This window comes from Rousettus aegyptiacus, unplaced genomic scaffold (genome assembly GCF_014176215.1).
Source record: "Rousettus aegyptiacus isolate mRouAeg1 unplaced genomic scaffold, mRouAeg1.p scaffold_m13_p_12, whole genome shotgun sequence".
Lineage (NCBI taxonomy): Eukaryota > Metazoa > Chordata > Mammalia > Chiroptera > Pteropodidae > Rousettus > Rousettus aegyptiacus.
The window spans coordinates 43,985,616-44,009,113 of NW_023416287.1; the positions used below are offsets into that span (position 1 = coordinate 43,985,616).

At 40.6% G+C, this 23,498-nt stretch overlaps 1 protein-coding gene and 1 pseudogene across 1 annotated transcript in view; one reads left to right on the top strand and one right to left on the bottom strand.

The window, feature by feature from the left end:
• Nucleotides 1–6,628: 6,628 nt before the first annotated feature.
• Nucleotides 6,629–8,284, bottom strand: LOC107497011 (annotated as a pseudogene).
• A 10,651-nt stretch (nucleotides 8,285–18,935) lies between these two features.
• The window catches only part of RAB7A (RAB7A, member RAS oncogene family), a 74,504-nt gene continuing 69,941 nt past the window's right edge, over nucleotides 18,936–23,498 (top strand). Inside the window, exon 1 of the mRNA XM_016118382.2 lies at nucleotides 18,936–19,065. The gene's annotated coding sequence lies outside the window, so the exon portion shown is untranslated. The remainder of the gene's footprint in view (nucleotides 19,066–23,498) is intronic.

Consider the following 23,498-nt stretch of genomic DNA (forward strand, 5'->3'; position numbering starts at 1 on the left):
GGAGATCTGACTCAGGCTTGAACTCTTTCTTCTCCTTCGGCTCCTGCTAAGGGTATACTTCTAATTCTCTCAGGTCTTCCTCCTTCTCCAACCAGCCCTCCTGGATAAGGAGGCAACAAGAAGGATGTGGTCTTCAGCCTCCACAGTAGCCCCAGTGATCCTTACCTCCTGGTATTCATATCCTTATGTAGTCTCTTCTCACACCCAATCAAAGCTGACTTGTATGACTAGTAGAATTCTGTAGAGGTGATGATGGATGACTTCTGAGACTTGGTCATATAAGACATTCCAGCTTCTACCTTGGTCCTTTGGATTGTTTTCTCAGGGGAAAGTCCCCTACCATTTCAAGAGGACACTCAAACAGCCCTATGGAAAGAAACTAATTTGTCAGTACCAGTGGGCCAGCCATGTGAATGAGCATACTTCGAAGCAGAATCTCAAGCCCCAATCAAGACTTCAGGTGATTCCAGCTCCCAGCCTTGAGTCTTTCAGACAACATAGAGTAGAGATAAGTCATGCACACAGTGCTCTGTCTGAACTCCTGGCCCACGGGAATCATGAGATAATAAATAACTGTTGATTTATGGCACTAAGTTTTGGGGTGTTTTGTTTTGCAGCAATAGATAGCTAATACAGTGGCTCAAACCTGATGCCCTTCTGGACTAATCCCTTGACCCCGGGAAATTCTTACACGTTAGCCTTAGCTGAGCAAGTTTGCAGGAAGCTTTCCTGCAGCTTTCTCTTATCCTATGTCCCTCTCCTTTTCCTGTCCAGGGAGGCAGAGGGCAGGATCAATACCTAATCAGAGGTTCCACTGGGAAATGAGATGTTCATCAATCCCGCTTGTAGCCCCCCTGCCCAAGCTTTAAGAGTTAGTTTCATAAAACTGGAACCCCCTCTCCTTGGAAATTGTGTGAAAGGGGGAAAAACCCAATACTCCCTAGAGGACCTATGACCATGTGGATTCCCTCTCTTACCTCTTCCCACACTTGTGCTCATTTAGGAGTAGGGAGAAGAGGATGAGTGATTATGGTAGAGCCAGTCCTGCCACTTCTTTGTACAGTTACTGCCTCAATCTTAGCAGATGTTTTAATCATCCTTAAATGTGAGGTCCTCTATGCTCTTTGTCCTCAATTTTGATCTCTATTGTCAATATCAGAAAAACAGGAAAAGACCCTGTCAACATTTGGATCTAAGGCATTCGTAACTTATCATGACCTGGTCTTTCTGCTTGGGGTTTTTTACTGCTCCCGCTTCCCTTCCTCTAACTGTTCTCTGGGAACACTGAACTGTAAGCAATTTCTGTAATGAGTTATGACATACTCCCTTTTCTCCAAACCTCTGCTGGCGGTAACCTTTCTCTTCCTTTTCTCAGTGATTCTTATTCATTCTTCATGAGTCACCTCAGCATTGCTTCCTCTGGAAAGTCCTCCTTGACTACTCTTTTCTCCCTGGCTACATCAGGTGCCTCTCCTGGGCCACCCTAGCCTCCTTTGCTTCCTTTAACCTTTATCAGGCTGAAGGTTGAACTCTTCTTACCAAAGTTTATTCTTTCTGTTCTATAGCATAAAGCTATTGCAGGAAGGCAGCTGCCTAACTCAGTACCTACTTTCTACCTCCTCTTCCATCTAGGTATGCAATATGACTAGCTCTTGACAAAGTAACGTGAGCAAGAGTGATATGTGTCTCTTCCACACCAAGTCATTTGAGAAGTGGATGTGCCATCTCCACAAAGTTCTTCCTCTGCCACCAGTCATATTTAGACAATGACAAGACACTTGGAAATGGTGCTGCCACAAGATGGGAAGAGTCTGGTACTTCAAGTCAACGTATGGAGGAAAACTACCTGCTTCTATTTTGCTTGATATCTGGTTCATTTGGAGGTCTATTTGTTATAGCAGCTAGTGTTTCCTTGCCTAATGCAATATTGTAATGGCGTGTTTACTCATATATTCTTGCTAGATTAGTATTAGAGGAAAAGTGGGAATTCTTTATGCGAAAGGAAAGGAGTAGGAGTAGGAGGGACAGGAGAGCAATGAATTTACCAGTCATTCAAGAAATATTCACTGAGTACCTGTTATGTCTCAGGCACTGTTCCAAGCATTAGAATTACAGCAGCAAACCAGATAGACAACGTCCCTGCTCTCATGAAGCTGAAATTCTAGGGGGAGAAATAATGAACAAGTAAACAACTATTTATAGAGGATCATTTCTGGGGAAGGTGATATGGAGAAAATTTTGTAATGTAACAATGTTATAGGATCAAGAATGGTGATCTAGGAGGGCCTCCTTGTAGTGTTATTTAAGACTCAAATTATAAGAAGGATCCAGCCATGTAAAGATCTTTAGAATGGGGGCAGGGGAAAGAGGAATGTCTGAGAGAAAGGAACTAGAAGAACAGTGGCAGGAATAAGTTTGATGTATTTGAGAACAGAAAAAAGACCAGTGTGGCAGGAATGGATTGATCAGGAGAGAGAGTGAGACTAGGTGGGGGCAGAGTTATCAGCCACCCCAATTCTCTGCTTAGTTTTTCTCCATCAGACTTATCACCTCCTAAAATACTATATTTTTTCCCCTCATTTACAAAGCTTACTTTCTGTGTCTGCCACTAGAATGTAAGTTCCATGAAGGTAGGCTAGATGAGAGCCATGCTAGGGCCATTCTAGATAAAGGGGATCAGAAGTGTACACAGGAAGGGGCATGTGTTGCTTAGGTAAAGGCAGGAACCCCCACCCACCCACCCCGCCCCCACACACAGCATTGTCAGGATGGAATCAGAGGAGGGCTTCAGTCCACACCTTAGAAAGAATGACTGGATGGAAGCAGGGCTCTCTGGTCCCCATGGTGCTTTTTAATCTGAAATGCAAAGTCTGAAACAGTCAAGTGCAGTAGTCTGATGAAGTGGAGCCAGGGGGGACATCGCCATGTAGAGAGAACATGGAAAGAATCCATAGCCGCTGTGGTAAGGGCAGCCCTATGTCCCAGCCCTACAAACCAATGTGGTAAGGGCGCTCTGAGACTCAACCTCCTGTCTTCCAAGGTGACTACAGTGACTTATTGGCTGTGATGTTACTACCTTGACCTTCATAAGGTCATTTGAATTCTGCATCTATCCTATGCTGTCGATGAGGTGAGAATTGTCATTCTCATTCCCCAGAAAAGGAAACTGAGGCTGAGTTTTCATCAGGACTCTAACTCGAACTGTCTTGTCTTAGCTTAGCCCCCTAGAAAACAGAGCCTGAGCTCAGGCTTATCGTGCTGCCACTTTATTGTGGAGTTCAATACCAGGGCAGAAAGGGTAAAGGAAAAAGAGAAGCAAGGAAAGGACAGAGGGGAGAAGGGTAAACAAATACAAGGTAGTGTATTATCACCCTGGACACAGAGTCTCAGAAAACAACCGGTTATTGGATCTCACACAGGGCTGCCAGATGAACACAGGAAGCCTAGTTCAATTTTAATTCCAGATGACCACAAATAATGTTTTAGTATGAGCATTTTTACTTTCTAATTTTGACTTTAGTCCCATGAGATGTCTCCACTGGGGAAAAGTAAAAGCAGAGACTTTATCTTTTAGCTTCTCCCCAAATCCTGAGTTCCATTGATCAGAGTTTACCCACTATACTTCCCATATTTCTGGGCTGTATTCCCTGACTCTTCTGGGCAGTCACTAGGAGAGCTAAAGAGTGTGACTTTTCATTAAGCAAGTGATGAAGTGTGGAGGACAAGGTGGAGATGGTGTGGGGAGAATGGGGGAAGGAGGAGCAGGAGAGTTCAAGCACCACTGGCTACAAGTGTCCCAAATTTTATCACTAAGACATGTTTCTCACTATCATTGTTTTCCCGTTTTGATTTTAGCTTCACTTTCTGCCCTTGAGGTGACACAAAGTCCTTCAGCAATTCTAGACATGTCTCATTCTTTCTCCATAAAGAAAAATTCTTCTTTCTCCCATCAGATCTATCTCCTTTCATCCCTTAAAGACCTAGACTTAAGAGTTATTGGCCCTGATTTCCCTGGAGCTGGTCAAGTGCTCATTCCTGAAAGGGTCACTGTGAGCAGAGGTCTATATCGCAGCCTTGTGTGCAGGAAGTCTCTGAAAAACAGCCATGGCTAGAGTTGTGGGAAGAGAAAGAGGATCTAGAGTGATGTGTGTTCTTTTGTTGTTGGTGGTGGTTCTCCCACAGCCACATGCACATACACACAACTGGGACCTCCTGGAACACAGGGATTATGGGCTGTTCATCTTTGTTTCTCTAGAGTTGTACTGGAAGCTGAGGACTGATTACTTTTGAATGAATGAATGAATGAATGAATGAACAAATTATTTGGTTTCCTTTACCATATCCAGCAGAAAAGTGCCTATCTTTCCCAGCAATTGTCGTTAACTTCAGTCATTCTCCTACATGTGATGGAGCACTTCTCAAATCACTTTCACATCTGATTTTTCAATAACTCAGAGGAAATTGAACCTAGAAAACTCAAGTGAGATGCTCAAAGACAGAGGGGCTCAGACTGGGTGTCAGGGGTCAGGGGAAGTCCCAAGAAAGGAAGGCTAGAGCTGGTATGGAGGGACAGCCAGCTGGTGATTCCTGAGTTAATAAAAACTATTAAGGAAGGAACCTTTGAGCAAAATTGGCCATGTTAAAATAGCAAACCCCATAGAACTTTATAAATCATGCAAAGCTATGTCAGAATAATTCAACATTTCCTCTGCTTTGAATCGTTCAGTCATTTGGTGAGGTTTGTCAACGCCCAATGTGGTGCTGAGGACTTCGAGGCAGATTAGAGCAGGTTCTTGAGGGGCCTCCCGGTCTAATAAGGAGTAGATGAATAAACAGACATCAGGCAATCAGTGTCAAGGGGCTGTGGCAAGGGCCTACCAAGGCTTTGGGGTTTCCCATGGGAACAGAAGAAGAGAGGCTGGTGACCAAGAAAAGCGCTGCAATGCAAGTGGCCTGTGAAGGGAAACACATCTCACAAACAGATACGTACGCATTGTCTCTCTGCTTAAAACATTCTGGGGCTTCTTATCACATGTGGTATATATTTTAAAGTCCTTACCATGGCCTATGAGACCCCATATGATTGGGTTCTGCACATTTCTCTACTTCTTATTTGCTGATGTATATTCTTAGTCCACACTCACTCTGTTTTTCAAAGGAAAGAACATATGATATATACTTTTTTGTATTTTGCTTTATCACTTAATATCTCTTGGAGATATTCCATATCAATATATGGAGAATTCTCTCATTTTTTATGTTAATATATATCCGAGTTAATTTTGCTTTTGAAAATATTTCCAAAAAGGAGTGAAGAGTGTGAGGTAAGGTCAGCTAAATCCTCTATTATTGTTGATGGTTACTTGAAGTACTTCTTCCACTCTTTTCATTGTAGAATATTTAGGGAGGTAGAAAACACAAAAACATCTCTGTGCTCTTATGGGATCTTTTTCATTTAAAATTTCAGAGAGGCTTTTTGAGCCATGCTTCCCTTGCTCAGGGCTGCTTCCACATCTGGAAGTGTACTTTCCCTTCTAATAAAACTTTTCTTTTCTACTGTAAAAAAAATCATAGCAAAATGTTATTTTAATGTTCTCTGAAACTTTAACTTGAATTCTGTCAGTTCCTATAAAAAAATACAAGGAATTTCTTCTTTTCTACCAAAGTCAGTTTGTGTAAAGCTTTCCAAAACATCACTGTGGTGGAAATTGTCATATCCTTGTCTGTAATGAGCATTCTTTTCAAACGTTTCCAAGTCATAATCTATATTTCTAATAATCACATCCTTCAGGTCTTCAGGATGGAAAAATTCAATAACCTGCTTGTAAAATCGTGTTTGTAAGTCTTCATAAGCTGTCTTTAGAGAGATGTTGAAGATGTAATTAACTGTCACATTTAGGAACAACAATTATGCAACTTCTATTAGAAATTAAGTATATATCATTTTTGTCCCAATACATATTAAAATAGATATAAAATACTTCTCTTAAATCATCACTTTCATCATCTAGAAGTGTTTGCAAACTCTTTCCCAAAACAGGAGTGAGCTTTTTCAAGTCTTCCAATGATAGTGTTTGGTCCAAAAGTTTTCTTAAACAGAGCCAGTGGGAAAGGGATGTTGGCAACATTGCAACTGAACAGGGAAAATCCACATAGAACCCCAAAGAAATATCTCTTCTCGAATTTTGGCCTATTAGGACATCACATGTAGGAGGCCTCTTTAGGATCCATACACATCCCATGTTCCGGCCTGGTCATCTTTTTAAACAGACAGTGGAAAAACTCTGCCTTGACTCCTCCAAAGTCATGTCTAATTTCTCCACTAAATGAAAGAGCTCCTTCCTTAGATCTTCATTCTCAAATTGATTTACCCAACTCAAAGCATTCTCAGTCGAGTGATTCCTTCTGACCGTTAAAGGTGGGCATCGAAATTAAACTGGACCTTCCATGTTCCACAATTCTGGCTACTACATATAAGTTCTAAATTTTTCTCCTGTACTTTTGAAAGTGAGTATGCATATAAGAGTTTAATTTTTGACAGACTATTAAAGGTAAACAGAAAATGACTGAACATGACAGGACACTAGATGTCTACTGAAGTGTCTGAGTTCACTTTCCAAGAGGACCTTCAATATGAGTCCCCATAAAAAGCAAACCAGTGAGTTAGTTCATTTACTTTGAAAATATTTTCAGGCAGTTGACTTTTAGTCTGATTTACCCTGTGCAGCTTTTTCAGTATTTCTAGGAGAGCTTTAATGTGACAGTTATTCTCAGCACTTTCAGTACAATAATGCAGTTGAGTGGTGATGGCTCTTTTAAATGTCTAGGCATTTGGTGAAAGCAGATTCTTGCAGAGATGCCCAATATTCCTCCAAAACCCTTGAAGATTTATCATTTTACAAACAGCCTCTGTAAACAGAACCACTAGGCTCTACCAGTTGTTAAAATCAAGCATCATGGGACATTCCGGATGAAGAAAGAAAACTTCTAAAACTTCTAGGTGTGGAGAATGAAATGAAAGATTTTTGAGCAGACTATCCCTGAGACATGTGGTTGTTGTGTTAGTAATCCAGTCCTTTTGGACTAACTTCTTAAAGGTCTTTCTTGCTTTATTTAAATCCAAATGAATAGACATTGTTTCTGTAGCTATTCTTTCCCTTACAAAACTTCCAGTCAGACAAGCAGGAGATGAAAATATCTATCTGAAAATATTTCCATTTTTGTATGTCGCCACTGCTTAGCCCTGAACATCAGCAATCCGTTTCTTCATTCAGTGTAGGAATTTTCCTCTTCAGAATAACATAGGGATTCTCTTTTTCCATTCAGAGCAAAATGTTTTTATTCTCTCCAACTATCATTATTAACTCCTTTTTTTTCTGAGGTAGAGCTTTCAAATTTCAGTTCTTCATTTGATGGCAATTTCGTGGGAAGTGGTATCAGCTGATTATGTGTTTCCCAGTTGTCCTTCTTTTCCAGAACCAAAAGAAAAGACCTTCTGCAAATCAGAAACGTAGGTAAGTGTGTGCCTCTTTCCACCTGCAATCTGGGTCACTCTATTCCCAGTGAGCTCTGTCACCAAACAAGTGCTTAACTCATTCTGTGTTGAATTGTGAGCAAGCTGCCCTTATTTTCCAGCATTAAAAGTAAACACCAGCCCATTGTTTGTGAGCAGGGCTGTGTTAGAGCCACCACAAGCAAGAAATTCAACTTTCTGGTTGTACACTGCTTCAATAAGGGAAGGAAAACCTTTATTGTCAGTGTGACCCAGGCCTAGTTGTCCCAAATTATTTCTTCTCCATGAGTAAATGTTTTCAAATATAGATAAAGCCATGCTGTGGGCTTTTCCCTGCAGATACCTGAGCCAAGGGGATTACTGAGAGGTGCTGTACAATCTGTGCTGTCAAGATTGAGGCAAATATTTTTTCAACTTCAAGCTGGCTGTGTAAGTTCTTTCCCCATGCAAATAGCTCACCATCTTTTGAGAGTACAAGAGAATGATAATCTCCACATATGATCTGAATTACTTGTTTTCCTTGTGAAATTCAATGAAACCTTTCATGTTCTATTCTATAGTTGTACTCAAATGGTTTTCCATCTGAGGATAGAATCAGCTTGTTCTCTGCTCTTTGGTCCATGGAATGTATCTTCATTTTTTCCCCCCTAATTTAATGTACTTTGGCTTTCTGGGGTCATCATTCTATGCCGGCAGCTGGTGCATCTCCACAATGGCCACGTAGTGCTTCAGCACTGCCAGGCACTCATGCGTGCAGCACATCTGGTACATCACTTCAGTTCTCTGGGGCAGCGGGCTGTGGAAGCCCGCGAAGCTGAGGAAGAGTCAGAGTTGCGTGCTCCCAGGCTCCTCAACAGAACAGATGGTGGGCAGCCAGGACCTCTCTCATTTTTTTATTATAGATGCATATTATTCCATTGACTTGATGTTCCATACTTTATCTAACCAGTTCCACCTTGATGGAAACTTGAGTTAAACTTTCGTGTGTGTGTGTGTGTGTGTGTGTGCGCGATGTATTATTTACCACAAAAAAGTAGTAAAGACTTTAATATGAAAGGCCTTGTTTTTCTTGTATCCTCAGCACCTAGTAATGCCTAGTGAATTTATTCTCAGTAGATAGTGTATTGAAAAAATGCAACACTTCAACACTTTTCCCATTGGTTATCTTATTCACATCCATACCCATTGCTACTCTCAAATTTATTTTTAGCCCAGGCTACTTTGAGGGATCCAGATGCCTGAATACTTCATCTCTCCCTCAGCCCCATATACCTTACTGCCTCCTCCACATCTCCACTTGGATGTTCTATGGAGATCCTCTGAGTTAGCATCTCTAGAACTGAACTCCTCACTCCTAACCACCTTCAACCTACTTCCTTCTGGGCTCCAGTCTTCTCTCTCTTCCTCTGACCTGTCAAGCTTATCCTAATAGCACCAGGTCCTGTTCATTTCCCATTGATGTAACAAGCTTTCTTAAGTGAGTTGTATGCATGGATTAATAAGTCACAATCCCTGCCATTCCCTCCTCACCTAGCCTCACATGCAACCCAAGCTTAGACTTCTTTCCCTCTCACCTCCAGCAGGACACCAAATTACTAGAGGACTCTTAGAACAACTGTGATTATGCTGTCCCCTTAATAACTCTGTGAGATCTATTTCCACCCCATCCACCAAACCTGTTCTACTAAAGGTCTTTTATATAACTGTTCCCTTCCTCCTCATTTTGTATAGGCCCTATTCTGGTTCTCTACTGCTGTGTAACAAAGCAGCCCAAAACGTAGTGGCTTAAGACAAAATTCATTAGCGTCTCTTAGTTCTGTAGGTTGGCTGGGCTCAATGGGATAATTCTCACCTGGGGCCGCTGGTTTAATTGCAGTCATCTTTTAGTTGGATCTGCAGTTATTTGAAGTTTAACATGTCTGGACATCCCTAATAGCTCATATACATGACTAGCAATTGATGCTGGCTGTCTATTCAGGGCTCAGCTGGGGTTGATAAGAATACCTATACATGGTTTGGATTTCTCACAGCATGGAGGCTGGTTTCTGAGGAGGGGCTTCTGCATGAACATTTCAAGAGTTCTGGGCAAAAGCTGTAAGGCTTCTTATGATCTAGCAGTGGCAATCACAGGTTATCACTTCAACTATATTCTATTGGTCAAACAAGTCAGTAGAGCCAACCCAAATTCAAAAGGTAGGGAAGTAGATTCCACATTTCAAAGGAGGAGCAAAGAATTTACTTTAATTTACCATAGTCTACCTTCTGAACACAAATTATTTATATTTCTCTCATGAGCAAAATATATTCACGTCCCCCCAAGAATCCTGAAAGTTGCGTCCCAGTACATCATTGGCTCATAATGGATCTTGTCATGTAAATCAAGTCCAGGTGCAAATGAGATTCCTCAGCTACGATTCTTCAAGAACTTCTTGATTACCGTTTCTCTTGATCTGAAGACCTATGAACTACAGACATGTTATCTGCTCTCCACAGACCCAATAAACAAAGTTGACAAACATAACCAGAGTAGACACTTCTGTTCAAAAGGGGGAAAAATAGGAGTGACAAAGCTACTATTGGGTCATAACAATTCTGAAATCCAGTTAGGCACATGTTGCTAGTTCACTGATTAGGGTTCAATCCTGATTCTTGGGAATGATTCTATGCAGCTGTTGACTCCATCTCTTGGCTCATGGGATTCTTCTGAGTCCTTTTTGTTTCATAAAAGCAGCCTACGTTTGCATCTGAACCTTCTCAGGTGGCTTCTTAGAAGATTGAGGGTTAGCAAGTTTTTTTTTATTTTTCTATTTTTGTTTTTGTGCTCTATCTTGTGTTCTCTAGTTGCTACATTATCTTCAAACCTAGCAGTTTGAATGGCTGCAGAATGAGGAGGAATTATCATAATTTTTGGTCTTTGAGATTATTTCCGATTTCCATTCCCCTGAATACTCTGTAAACGGTACTCATTGAGCACCTACTGTGTCCCAGCACTCTTCTAGGAATCAAGGATAGAGCAATAAATGAAAAAGAAAAAAGAAAAAAATTCCCACTCTTATGGAACTGCCATTTTGTGGGAGAGATGGAGAATAAGCAAATAAGCAACATAAAGAAACAAAAAAAGCAGGAATGGAGATAGCTAGTGGGTGTTTTGTAGAAAAGGAACTTCAGTTTTAAATAGAAAAGGCCATTCTGAGAAGATGACATATAAGTCAAGACCTGAGGAAAGTAAGAAAGTGGCCATAAAGATAGCTGATGGAAGAGCTTTCCAGATAGAAATACAACTGCAAAGTCTTGAGTTAGGTGTATGCATTCTCTTTTCTTAAATTAATATAGTTTGAACAGACTAGTCAGAGGGGACATTAGGAGATGAGGTCAGAGAGGTATTTGGGGGTCAGATGTGGTAGGACTTTTTGCTTATAAAGCCTTTAGTTTTTACTTTGACCTATGGAAAGAGTTTGAGTAGGAGAATAATATGGTTCGACATTTTTATAGAATTACTCTGGCTGCTGTATTGAGACTTGGTAGAAGAGGTGGGAATGGGAAACCAAGGTTATTGTTGCAATAATCCAGGTGAGAAATGATGGAAGTTTTAACCAAGTAGTGGCAGATAGAAAGAAGTCACATTCTGGATGTCTTTTGAAGACTATGCAGGAGGGATATAAGAGATAGTGGAATTCAATTAGTTTCCTAGGACTGCTGAAACAAATCATCACAAGCTTTGTGGCTTAAAACAAGAGAAATATATTCTTTCATATACATCTCAAATATAAGAGTCTAAAATAAAGTGCCACCCTCCCTTTTTTATTGCTTCTTTCAGTTTCTGGTGGCTGTTGGCATTCTTTGGCTTGTGGCTACTTAATACAATCTCTGACTCCATTTTCACATGGACTTATTTGTGTTTGTACTCTGTGTTTCTCTTTTAAGAACATTTGTAATTGGTTTAGGGCCCACTTGGATAATATAGGATTATCTCATCTTGATATCCATAATTGCATTTGCAAATATTCTTTTTCCAAATCAGGTTACATCCAGATTCCAGAATGTGGACATATCTTTTGGGGGAGGGGGTCACTATTCAACAGTAGTCAAGAATGATTACTCAGTTTTTGGACTGAGCAACTGAAGGAATGAAGTATGCATAAACTAAGCTAGGAAAAGACTAAGAAGAGCATATTGTTGAAGCTCTGAGCTGATCTTAATGTGTTCAGATGGGGTAGAGTGACTCACCTTCCTAAGAGCTCTTGTAAAAAAAAAATTCCACAGATATCCTTTTAAAAAGAAATTTAGGGAGAGTTTATTCAGATATTGCTTTCCAAACCAGGAAACGTAGTCCTTTATATTAACTGAGAATATGTTCCCAAATGGAGGGAATAGGCAGGGTTCATAAAGGCAAAGTTGCAAGGAGCTGTTGATAAAAGAGATGGGTTGTTAAGGGAAATAAGACCATAAACTGACATCATTTGTTTTCTGATTGGAGGGGCAACTAGCCTTTCAATGGTTGGCTGACTCAGTGATCAGGCAAGTGGGGTTGTGAGGTGACAATAATGAATAATATATGATTAAGAACTTAAGTCCAAGTTTTATCCCAGTCCTGTAGAATAAAAAGCCTTTCTTTGATCACAAAATCATAGTGTGGACGAAAAAGGGATTTTATGGAAAGTAATGACATGGGGTGATCTGATCATAAATTCCTGACTGGGAAGGCCATGGTGGGTAGTCATGTCTGTAGTCTATATAACATCTTCAGAGAAAGGTTTTAAGCCCGCTCTGTCCATTTTTTTTTTTTTTAGTGAATCTAGGTTAACAAACCTTTGAAACGCCAGAAGTAATACTTCTCAAAGGAGGTATTAACCCTCAAGAGAGCACATAATCTTGTTAACTATCCAGCAATCCAATTCCTGCCTTGTTTTCTCTTCCTTATGTCCCCTCAATTTTGAATTCATAAAAAAAGCTGCAAAACTGTTATTTTCCAGAGCATTTGAAATCTTGCTCCCCAACATGGGATATGTCATCAGTTTGACTCAAATCTTATAAAAATTCTCTACAGAAGGATCTTTGGAAAAATGGTGGAGTGAGAGATGTCCCCAGATCTCTCCCCTTGGAACAACAATAAGCCGAACATCTAAAACTCAACAAGGAGATAACACCCAGACAGCACACTAGCACGTCTGAGTGTAGGATCTGCGCATGGGAGCTACCACAGGTCAGAACCCCAGGTGTAGGGCGGTGGATAGGGAGAAATAAAGAAGCTGCCTCTCGCAGTCATCTGTGCTACCTGTAGGAGGAGGGGAACGAGAGAAGAAGTGGTGAGTTCCCTGAACAGCCCTGCCTGGGAAAGTTGTGAGCTCTCTGCGGCCAGCCAGCAGCAGGGCCCAGTCATCAGGGCAAAAGGCAGAGAAGCAAAACAGCAGAAAAACAGCAGTTGACTTTTGCTGGCCACAGTTGCAAAACCAAAGCTGAGCCACAGCTCCCAAACCCCAACCCCAACCCCACATGGCCCCTGCCCACATACCCTCCGAGACCAAACACTGTGGAGCCACAGGGGGATCTGAGTAAATGCTACAGAAACTGTTGCTAACACTGACAGGGACTGAAACTGAGGGTAGCGAGTGTGATTAAATATCTATCAGAAAATAAAGACATTTTTAAAGCTTTATGTAGAGTAGGGATTCAAGAGGCTTAGATGCCATCTACCAGAAACCCAAAGGAAAGTGCCTTCTTTGCAGCAGGCTAAAGAGAGACCTTTATATAAAAATATTTTTTCAGGAAAAACAGCAGAATACATTTTCATTAATGCCCAGGCAGAGAAATAGTCCATTAAACACAATGAAAACCAAAGTGACAAGGCATCTCAGAAAGAAAGAGAAAAATCTCCAGAAAATAAGCTTAAAGACATAGAAATATGCAATTTAAATGACAGAATTCAGGATGGCACTTCCGAAGAAAACTCAGTGAATTCTGGAAAGAGTCATATCAACAATCAGGAATTTAAAAAACACCTACATGAGCAAAGCAAGGAGATTGGAACCCTCAAAAAGGAACAAATAGAACTCGTGGAGATGAAGAACACACTGAAAGCGATGAAAACCGAAGCAGCAAGCTTGGGAAACAGAGATGACCAAATGGAGGAAAGGATCAGTGATATCGAAGACAGAAATTTAGAAATATAACAAATGAAGAAGAGAGAAACCGAAGAATGAAAAATAATGACAAAGAAATTCAAGAACTGGCTGATACAATCAGAAGAGAAAACATAAAAATAATGGGCATTATCGAAGGCGAGGAAAAGGAACAGGGACTAGAAAGAATTTTCAGACAAAAAATTGACGAGAATTTCCCAAATCTAAGGAATGAGCTGGAGTTCAGAATTCAAGAAGTCAACAGAACAGTCAATCATCTCAACCAAAAAAGGTGTTCTCCAAGACATACTGTATTAAAATTAAGAAAAATCAATGACGAATAAAGAATTCTAAAGGTAGCCAGGGAAAAGACGACAGTAACCTATGAAGGAAAACCCATTAGATTATCGTGGGACTTCTCAGCAACAACTCTGCAAACCAGAAAGAAGTAGAATCAAATATTCAAACTATTAAATGAAAGGAACTGCCAGCTAAGAAACTGTATCCAGCAAAACATTCATTTAGATATGAAGGAAAAATAAAGAACTTTCCAACATACAAAAATTGCAGGAAATCTCAACTACAAGGCCTGCATTATAGGAAATACTGAAAGGGGTCGGTGCACCTAAAACAAAATGACAAAAAAAAAATATACATAGCTAGGAGTAAGGCAACAAGCAGGCAGACAGAAGCAGATGAGTGCAACACTTACTAAAAACAGGACATTATAAGCTTAAATAAGAAGAGATTGGCTATGGCAAGATAGATAATAATGAACATTCAGCATGCGAAGGGATAAATTGAGAAAACAATGACTGAAAGGGGAGGATTCAAAGATCTAAATTTGCAAAAGAGAATGAAAATAAGGTTCATGCAGAAAAAATGGGCTACTATGTGTGTGTGTGTGTGTGTGTGTGTGTGTGTGTGTGTGTGTGTATAAAAACTATACTCATAATGCCAAAGATTCAGAACCAAATACATAAAACGGAAAAGACCCGAGGAAAAACACACAAGACTCAACCAAAATACAAAAAAAGTCACACAGGTAGAAGGAAGCAATGGAAACACTGAGCTACCAGAAAGCAAAAATCACCCTAAATGTAAATGCACCAAACTTACCAATCAAGAGGCACAGAGTTGCAGAATGAATCAAAAAACAAAACCCAACCATATGCTTTCTCCAGAAGACACATCTGATTTCCAAACACAAATATAGACTCAAAGAGAAGGGTGGAAAATGATATTTCAAGCAAATGGCATTCAGAGAAGAAGTGGGAGTGGTAGTACGAATATCAGATGAAATAGACTTCAAATAAAAAAGTAAAGAAAGATACTGAGGGACACTTCATAATGATAAAGGGAATCATGCACCAAGAAGACATAACACTTATTAATATCTATGCTCCCAATCAGGGAGCCCAAAAATATATAAAGCAATTACTAACAGAACTAAAGGGAGAAGCAGACCAAAATACGTTGTAGGGGACCTGAATACCCCACTATCGGATATGAGCAGATCATCCAAACAGAAAATCGATAAGGAAATAACATCCTTAAATGACACATTAGAACAACTAGACATAACTGACAGTCACGGAGCCTTCCATCCCAAAACAGCTGCTTATACATTCTTTCTCTAGTGCACATGGAACATTCTCAAGAATCGAACACGTACCGGGACACAGAGATAGCCTCAACGAATATAACAGGGTTGAAATCATACCAACCATATTCTCTGATCATCATGCTCTGAAAGTAGAGATCGACAGCAAAAAAATCAGGAAGAACCACAAATACGTGGAGATTAAACAACATGCTACTGAAGAATTAACTGGGTCAGAGAAGAAATAAAAAGAGAGATCAAAGAGATACATAGAAACAAATGATAATGATAGTACAACATAGCAAAACTTTTGGGACACAGAAAAAGCGGTCATAAGAGCAAAGTTTGTATCATTACAGGCCTGCCTCCAAAACAAGAACGAGCCCAAATAAACAACCTAATGCTTCAACTTAAAAAGCTACTAAAGGAAGAACAAATGAGGCCTAAAGTCAATAGAAGGAAAGAAATAGTCAAAATCAGAACAGAAATAGATGAAATTGAAAACAAAACAAAACAAAAAAGATAGAAAAAATAAACGCAACAAAGACTGGTTCTTTGAGAAGGTTAGTAAAATTGACAAATCCCTGGCTAGACTCACTAAGGAAAAAAGAGAAAAGACACAAATAAACAAAATCAGGGATGAAAGAGGGGAAATTACGACAGACACTGCAGAAATACAAAGGATCACACAAGAATACTATGAAAAAGTACATAACACCAAATTTAATAACCAAGAAGAAATGGACCAGTACTTAGAAAAATACAACCTTCCTAGACTGAATCAAGAAGAACTGGAAAATCTATATTAAATAGACCGATCGGCAGTACGGAAATTGAAACAATCATCAAAAACCTACACAAAGTAAAAGTCCAGGACCAGATGGCTTCACCAGTGAATTCTACCTAACATTCAAAGAAGATTCAACACCTATTCCCCTCAAACTTGCAAAAAATAGAAGAGGAGGCAGTACTTCCCGACTCATTTTATGAGGCCAATATTATCTTGATACCACAACCTGGTAAAGATAACACAAAAAATGAAAACTACAGGCCAATATCTCTCATGAACACAGATGCAAAAATCCTAAATAAGGGACTAGCAAACCGAATACAGCAACATGTTAAAAAGATTACACCCCACATACACCACGATCAAGCGGGCTTCATCCCAGGGGCACAGGGAGGGTTCAACATACGCAAATCGATTCATGTGATACATCACGTAAACAAGTTAAAAAATAAGAATCATATGATCATATCAATAGATGCAGAAAAAGCCTTCGACAAGATACGGCAAGAAAGCCTCTTCAATAAATGGTGCTGGGAAAACTGAAAAAGCACCTGCAAAAGAACGAAACTAGACTGTTGTCTATCACCACGCACCAAAATTAACTCAAAATGGATTAAGGACCAGAATATAAGACCTGAAGCAATAAAAAGCACTGAAGAAAACATAGGAACTAATCTCAAGGACCTTGGACTTAAGGAGGATTTTATTAATTTGACCTCAAAAGCAAGGGAAGTAAAAGCTAAAATAAATGAATGGGACTACATGAAACTAAAAAGCTTCTGCTCAGCCAAAGAAACCATCAACAGGGTAAAGAATGAAAAAATATATTTGCTAGCAACACTCCGATAAGGGCCTAGTACCCAAAATATACAAGGAACTCATACAACTCAACGACAACAAAAAACCAAATGATCCAATCAAGAAAATGGGCAGAGGACCTGAACAGACACTTCTCCCTAGAGGACATACAAATGGCCAACACATATTCAAAAAGATGCTCAACATCCCTAGCCATGAGGGAAATGCAAATCAAAACCACAATGAGATACCATCTCACACCTGTTAGAATAGCTGTAATCAACAGGACAAGTAATAACAAACGTTGGAGAGGATGCGGAGAAAAAGGAACCCTCGTACACCGCTGGTGGGACTGCAAATTGGTATGGCCACTATGGAAAACAGTATGGAGGTTCCTCAAAACACTAAGAATTGATCTACCATATGATCCCGCAATCCCTCTACTGGGTATTTACCCCAAAGACTTGAAAACCCATATCCAAACAGATATTTGCACACCGATGTTCATAGCAGCATTATTCACAGTGGCTAGGATATGGAAGCAACCAAAGTGCCCTACGAGAGATGATTGTATAAAGAAGCTGTGGTACATATATACAATGGAGTATTACTCAGCCATAAGAAGAGATGGAATACTGCCGTTTGCGACAACATGGAAGGACCTCGAGATAATCATGCCAAGAGAAATAAGCAAGACAGAAAAAGTTGAAAATCACTTATGATATCACTTATATGTGGGATGTAAACCTAAAAGCAACACATGAACAGGACAAACAAACAGAGACTCAAGGACACAGACTACAGACTTGTGGTTACCAGAGGGTAGGAGAGTGTGGGAAGAAGGTGAAGGTAGTGGGTTAGAAGGGGTCAAATATAGTGAAGGTAAAGGGAGAGTGAAGTGAGCAAAAGAGATCAAATAGATGAAGGAAACTGCATTTTGAGTGGTGGACACACAATATAATGTACAGATGTCAAATTACGTACAAATGTACACCTGAAAATTATATAATTGTATTAACCAATGTTTCCCTAATAAATTTAATTTAAAAAATATCTCTAGATAGTTGGATGTTCTTAAGTTGACAACAGTACAGAGAGTTGTATTTAGCCATAATGAGTACAATTTATCAAACTGTATGTACAGTTCAGGGGAGGGGGCTGCTGGCTCTACAGGATGTTCTGCAGTCCAAAGGGGCAGAGTTGTGCTCTACAAGTAGCTTCAGGGCTAGAGCTGGAAAAATCCAAATATTAGGCCACAATTTATGAAATTAGTGTTCTTACACGTAGTCACTCCTGCTAAAATGTTCAGCTAATGTGTAATTCACCTGTGTCTAGATCACCCTGCTAAACCACTGGTGCAGTCATTTTCAGTCTACTAGAAACATCACACATACTGGCATCAGACATACGTGGTTCACATCCCTGCTCTCTACTTACTGTGTGAGCAATGTCAAGTGACCAGTGTTGGCTCTCAGTTATCTATTTGCAAAATAATCTTTCCTTAAGTTGTTAATAAACAAGTGGAGACAATCCAATGGTGTAATATAGGTGAACAGTAGGTGCTCAGTAAATATGGATGCCCTTCTTCACCCCACTGTAAATTTGTGAAATAACCACTGTCTTGTCTCTCATTACCCAGAGAGTTCTCCCTGGGAAAGTCTGTTCCTAGAGCAAACTTTGTTGATCCTGAAGAGCTAGGGCACACAGATTCCTTGGTTGACTGATAGTGCCTTCTGGAGAGGGGCACTAATGGTAGGTACAGTTTATTTACCCTCATTTTCTCTCCCCTGGCATTCCTTATTCTAAGAAATAGGGGTTAGCTGAGACATCGGTTTCTGGGTTCAACATGGCGCCGTCCTGCTCCTTGCATGAGCCTCAATGATGGCGGCAACCATATGGAAGCCGACTTATTTGTAGCACGTGATCCGGGCCTGCCAGAGGCGGCCAGAACGTTACGCAGGGTTGAGGCGGGGCACCTCCTTGGCGTGCAGCGTCTCGTGACAGGTACTTCCGCTCGGGGCGGTGGCAGTGACGGAAGTGGGAGCGGAGCCGGATTTTGGCCATTAAGCCCGAGGCGGCGGCGGCGGCGGCGGCGGCGGCGGCTTTGGAGGCTTGGAGAGCGACAAGGAGTCCGCTGAAACCGGGACTTGGACTTCTCCTCCCCTGTCCTCGCCTTGTAGTTCCTCTTCAGCGGGAGCTCTCGTGACGTTCCTGGCCCGGAGCCCCCTTCAGAGCGGCCGAGGTAAGGAGCGGGCCCAGCCCGGTCGGCGGCCTGGCCCATCCCCCTCTCCTCAGCCCCTCGGTCGTCGGGACCTCACGTCATCTCTTTCTTGGGCAGGCTTTGGGCCCAGCCCGGGTCTCTGGGTGATGTTTGCGTTACTCAGGACGCAGAAGCAGCGCTGGCCTGGGAGAGGTCAGATGTCGCTGGGTCTGACCTCTGGTCGGGCTGCAGACTCTGGACTGGCGGTCACGGACGCCTTATTTACCGGTGGCGACTAGACCGGAGACCTGGGAAGGTGTTCTGACTTGCGTAGCCGCTGGACACTGGGGTCCTTTGCTGGCGCTACGCGCTAGCAGGTTGAGTTCCTTGGAGCGGCAAGTCGGAGGGTGTTAGAGTCGAGCCCCCAGTTCCGTGTCTTTGGGTGGACGCGACCCAGGCGCCACCAGCCGCGCAGGCATTGATAAAAGGCGTTTAGGGCTGAGCCAAGTTCAGATCTGTTTCTTCAGTTGAACAGCCTAACCCTGCTAATGAGAGAGGTTCCCTTACAGCAACTGAATCAAGGCAGTGAGTCAGGTCACGTGCACTGGGCTCGCCTCAAACACTTGTATACATGTGACATGCCTCTGGCTCTGGGAGATGGGGAACTTTTTATCATAAACATGTTATGGTAAATCCTGAGAGAAGTTTTCCAACTTACTAGGGAGAAGATGATAGTACAGATGTGCTTGAATTCCATCTGCCTTGGGGGCCTCTTACTGCGTAATGATTTCTAAAAGTGGGAAACTTGAGAATAGTAAACTTTTGAGCAGTTGTGTACTGGGTAGCCTGGCAGAGACCTTTGCATAGATTATTATGTTTAATTATCAGAACCACCTTCTGAAGTACCGTTATTGTGCCCATTTATAGATAGGGAAGTCGAAGAACAGAGAGGTCACGCATAAGTTTTGTAGCAGAGATTCAAGCCCAGGCAGACTCCAGAGCGTGGTACTCAGTGTCTGGGTTATACTGCTTTCAGATACTCCTGAAGCTTCTGATTTATCTTTTGACACCTGCTATCTGCCCTTCACCCTCTCTCCGTCTCCTTTCTTTCTAGTTATGTCATTCCTTTCTTTCTAGTTATGTCATTTGAAAGCCGCTTCCCATAACATTACTTCTGCCTTAAAACCATAAGATGTTCTGTTTTCGGTTTTGAATTTTAACACTTCTTTTTGTAGTGTAGTGTCAGTAAATTAGGAGCTCTAGAATTCTAATAAAATACTTAACTGAGATTTGAAAATGTTTGTTACCTAAATTTTTTGTTGAATAACAGGCCTGGCAATCCTGCTATGTCAACCTTTCCTAAAACCTTAGTACATAGGTGTCTAGCTGGTTCTTTCCTGTTGAAAATACTGTATTTTCTCTTTGGATTCCAAAAGAACAGGCTCTTATCCCTTCTTCGTGACTTAAGCTTTATGACTTATCATCTATGGTTTAATAAAGTCTCATTTTAGTGTGTTTTTTTTTGTTTTGTTTTGTTTTTGGTGAACTGAATTTTTTCATTAAATTTATTGGGGTGACATTGGTTAATAAAATCATAGGTTTCAAGTGTACAATTTAATAATATGTCATAATGTTCATTGCCTTGTGTGTTCACCAACTAGAGTTAAATTTTTTCCGTCACCATATACACGACCCCCTTTACCCTTGTCTACCTCCTCCCCTACTCCATTTCCCTCTGGTAACCACTAAACTTTTGCTTTTGTCTTGTTAATTTGTTGTTTTCAGTAGTTTTTTTTAAAGTGACACTTTGATGATGATTATTCAGTGTTTCATTTGAGCATCACTTAAGATGATCTCAGGTACATTGATGTTAGTCATATATTTTGAGGAACCCATTAAATTATACCTGAAACGAAAACTTAGAGGGTTATTTCTCAGTACAGTGCACTTTCTTTATAACTTTATAAGTATTATGTGTTAGTGCCAGGGTTGGGGAATCTTGATGGAGCCTCTTTTATTTTTTTGCCACGTCGTAATCTACCATGTAGACTTAAAAAGCCATGTGTGTCAAATTATTACTCATCCCTTGTGTTAAAGTCTTCAGAATGCAATCCCTTCATAAAAATGAGATGATTTTAACTTAGAAGTCAATGTACTTTGTTTCTTAGATACTTCTTCATCTTCAACTTCATCTTCAGTGACTTACAATCAGGTGGTATATTCTTCTGAAAATAATGAGTGTTGTTTCTTTTATGCCATCTTGACCAGGGCTCTAGTGTATTTCTTTCTTCAGGCGTGGGGGAGTTTGTTCAGACTTGAGTCTTGAGAAACTGTGGAAAGTGAGTTGTGAGTACTTCTTTTGAAGATACTTTCCAAGCTAAAGCTTAATGCTTAGAACCCTGTGGTATTCTAATTTCTTTTTTATTTTTTAACTGTGCTACCCAGCCTAACATATTTAAGTGAGTAATGAGTATGGTAGCCTTAAATAATATCTCAGTTTAGAGGAGAGTAATGATGAGCACCTTTTCATTCATTCATCACATATTTTGAGAATCTACCATGTGTCAGGCATGGCTGGATATTGACTCAGGGAGATAAGCATTTTTATTGTCCTCAAGGAATTTAAAAATGATGAGTGAGCATGGCCAGGAATTCTGTTGTGGAATGGCTTGACAGTATTGAGGCTTTCAAAAAAAGGAGTTGTTTCTCATCTCTGCAAGTGAATCTGTAGTAATCCAGAAAGTCTAGTGTTCTGGGTAAGTTGAGAGCCTTGTTAGTTTTAACAACAGCAGAAGATAATATTACAGTTTCTAATCGATCTTTCTTTTGAAGAGTATTCTTCAACTCTAAACTTCTTTCTCCTTTTGCTCTGGTGGCATTTTTTTGTTCACACAGGAGGGAGTTCATGTCACTGCCATTTTACACTGCAAATGTTAGCTGTTGCAGTGCTCTTTGAGCAAAGACACATTTGTCATGCTAGATTTTTTTTCTTTAGTTGATGAAAGTTTAATGTAGTGTCGACCATTCACAGTACCAGTATCATCCTAGATAAAACTTCATGCCACCCATCTCCCACAACTGTCTGGCTCCCCTTTTAAAATAGGATGTGAGTTTTGCATTTGTGGTAAAACTGCATGAACAAACAAACAGAAGGATGGAATGTAGGAATATAGGAGAAAGCATTCAAGAAATAGTCCTTTTAGTATATCTCTCCAGATAATTGTTAGCAACCATCTGGGCAAATATTTTTATTTTTGTGCCAACCGGGACGAGGCCTCTAAACCTCATAATCAAAGAGCATTGCTATAGCAAAGTGTGGCTTTGAATTCAATTCCTCTCCACAGCCAAGTGAAACAAAAAAGGTTTTGGTTATTTGATTACCTTTTAATAAATCTCTGAAGAGATCTGCACTAATAACATTTTCACCTTTACATTAGACATTAGCCTTTCTGTGCAAAGGGTAGCAAACCCATACCACACGTGTGTGACAGTTGTCTTACATGCTGTTCCTTTCTGAGATTTGACTTATTTACCAATTTCCTGTGGTAAATTATCTAACTTCCATCCGTGTAATTTGACACATATGGCCAAGAATGATTTGACCAGATGTTGGACTGGGAGTGATACGTAAGGTATTTCAGGGAAGTAAGGAGAGGAGTCCTCCTGAGTATGGCTAAACAGTGGTTCCCGTTGGCACTGATGTCATTCTCTGAAGGAGACTGAAATTAACTGCTTCCCCAACCCTATTTTGTGGCTGAAGCTTTCTGTTGACTCTTATCTACCATATAAGGTTGTCATTGTCTTCTCAGGCATACATTCCTATGTGTTATCAAACACTTACCTTTTAATGCCATGTAATAGGTCTCCGTGGTTCTCTGTCTGTAATTTGCTGCAGCAACATTTTGCAATGTGTTTCTCAAGTTTTTTTTGCTCTCACCTCTTTCCTCCATTTTCTGTTTCTTCCTTCCCACATATGGCATTAAACAGAGCAAAATAGTTGGCATTTGTTTTTAAATTTCTTAGTGGTGATTGTGGTCATCGTGATTGTGAAGCAAAAGTAAAAGTGACGTGGGTGAAATCAGAACAGGCTTTTTAGCAGTGTTTTTGACTAGTTTCAATTTTGGTACTCCAGGCTGTGATTTCAGAAACAAATTTAAGAATAGCTACTTGCAAAATGTCTCTTTAGGGAAGGAGGAAAGCTTGGGTGTTGGTTCTGTTGGTGACAAATGTTTTGGCTTGTTATTTGCATGAAGATGCAGTACTTAATGCAGGGGACCTCAAGCTCTGCCAGGGCTCTCTGTTTTGGTGATGTCATCACTGTTTTGGAGCTCAGTCAGACATTTCCTGGTCGCCTAGGGCTGCGTGCTGTCAGGACAGAGCAAATCTGAGGAAGCATATTAAGGAAAGTCTGATTACTTCAGCAGTGTTGGGAACTCTGTAACCTTGATTTGCTCTCCAATGGGCTTCCTTGTGTG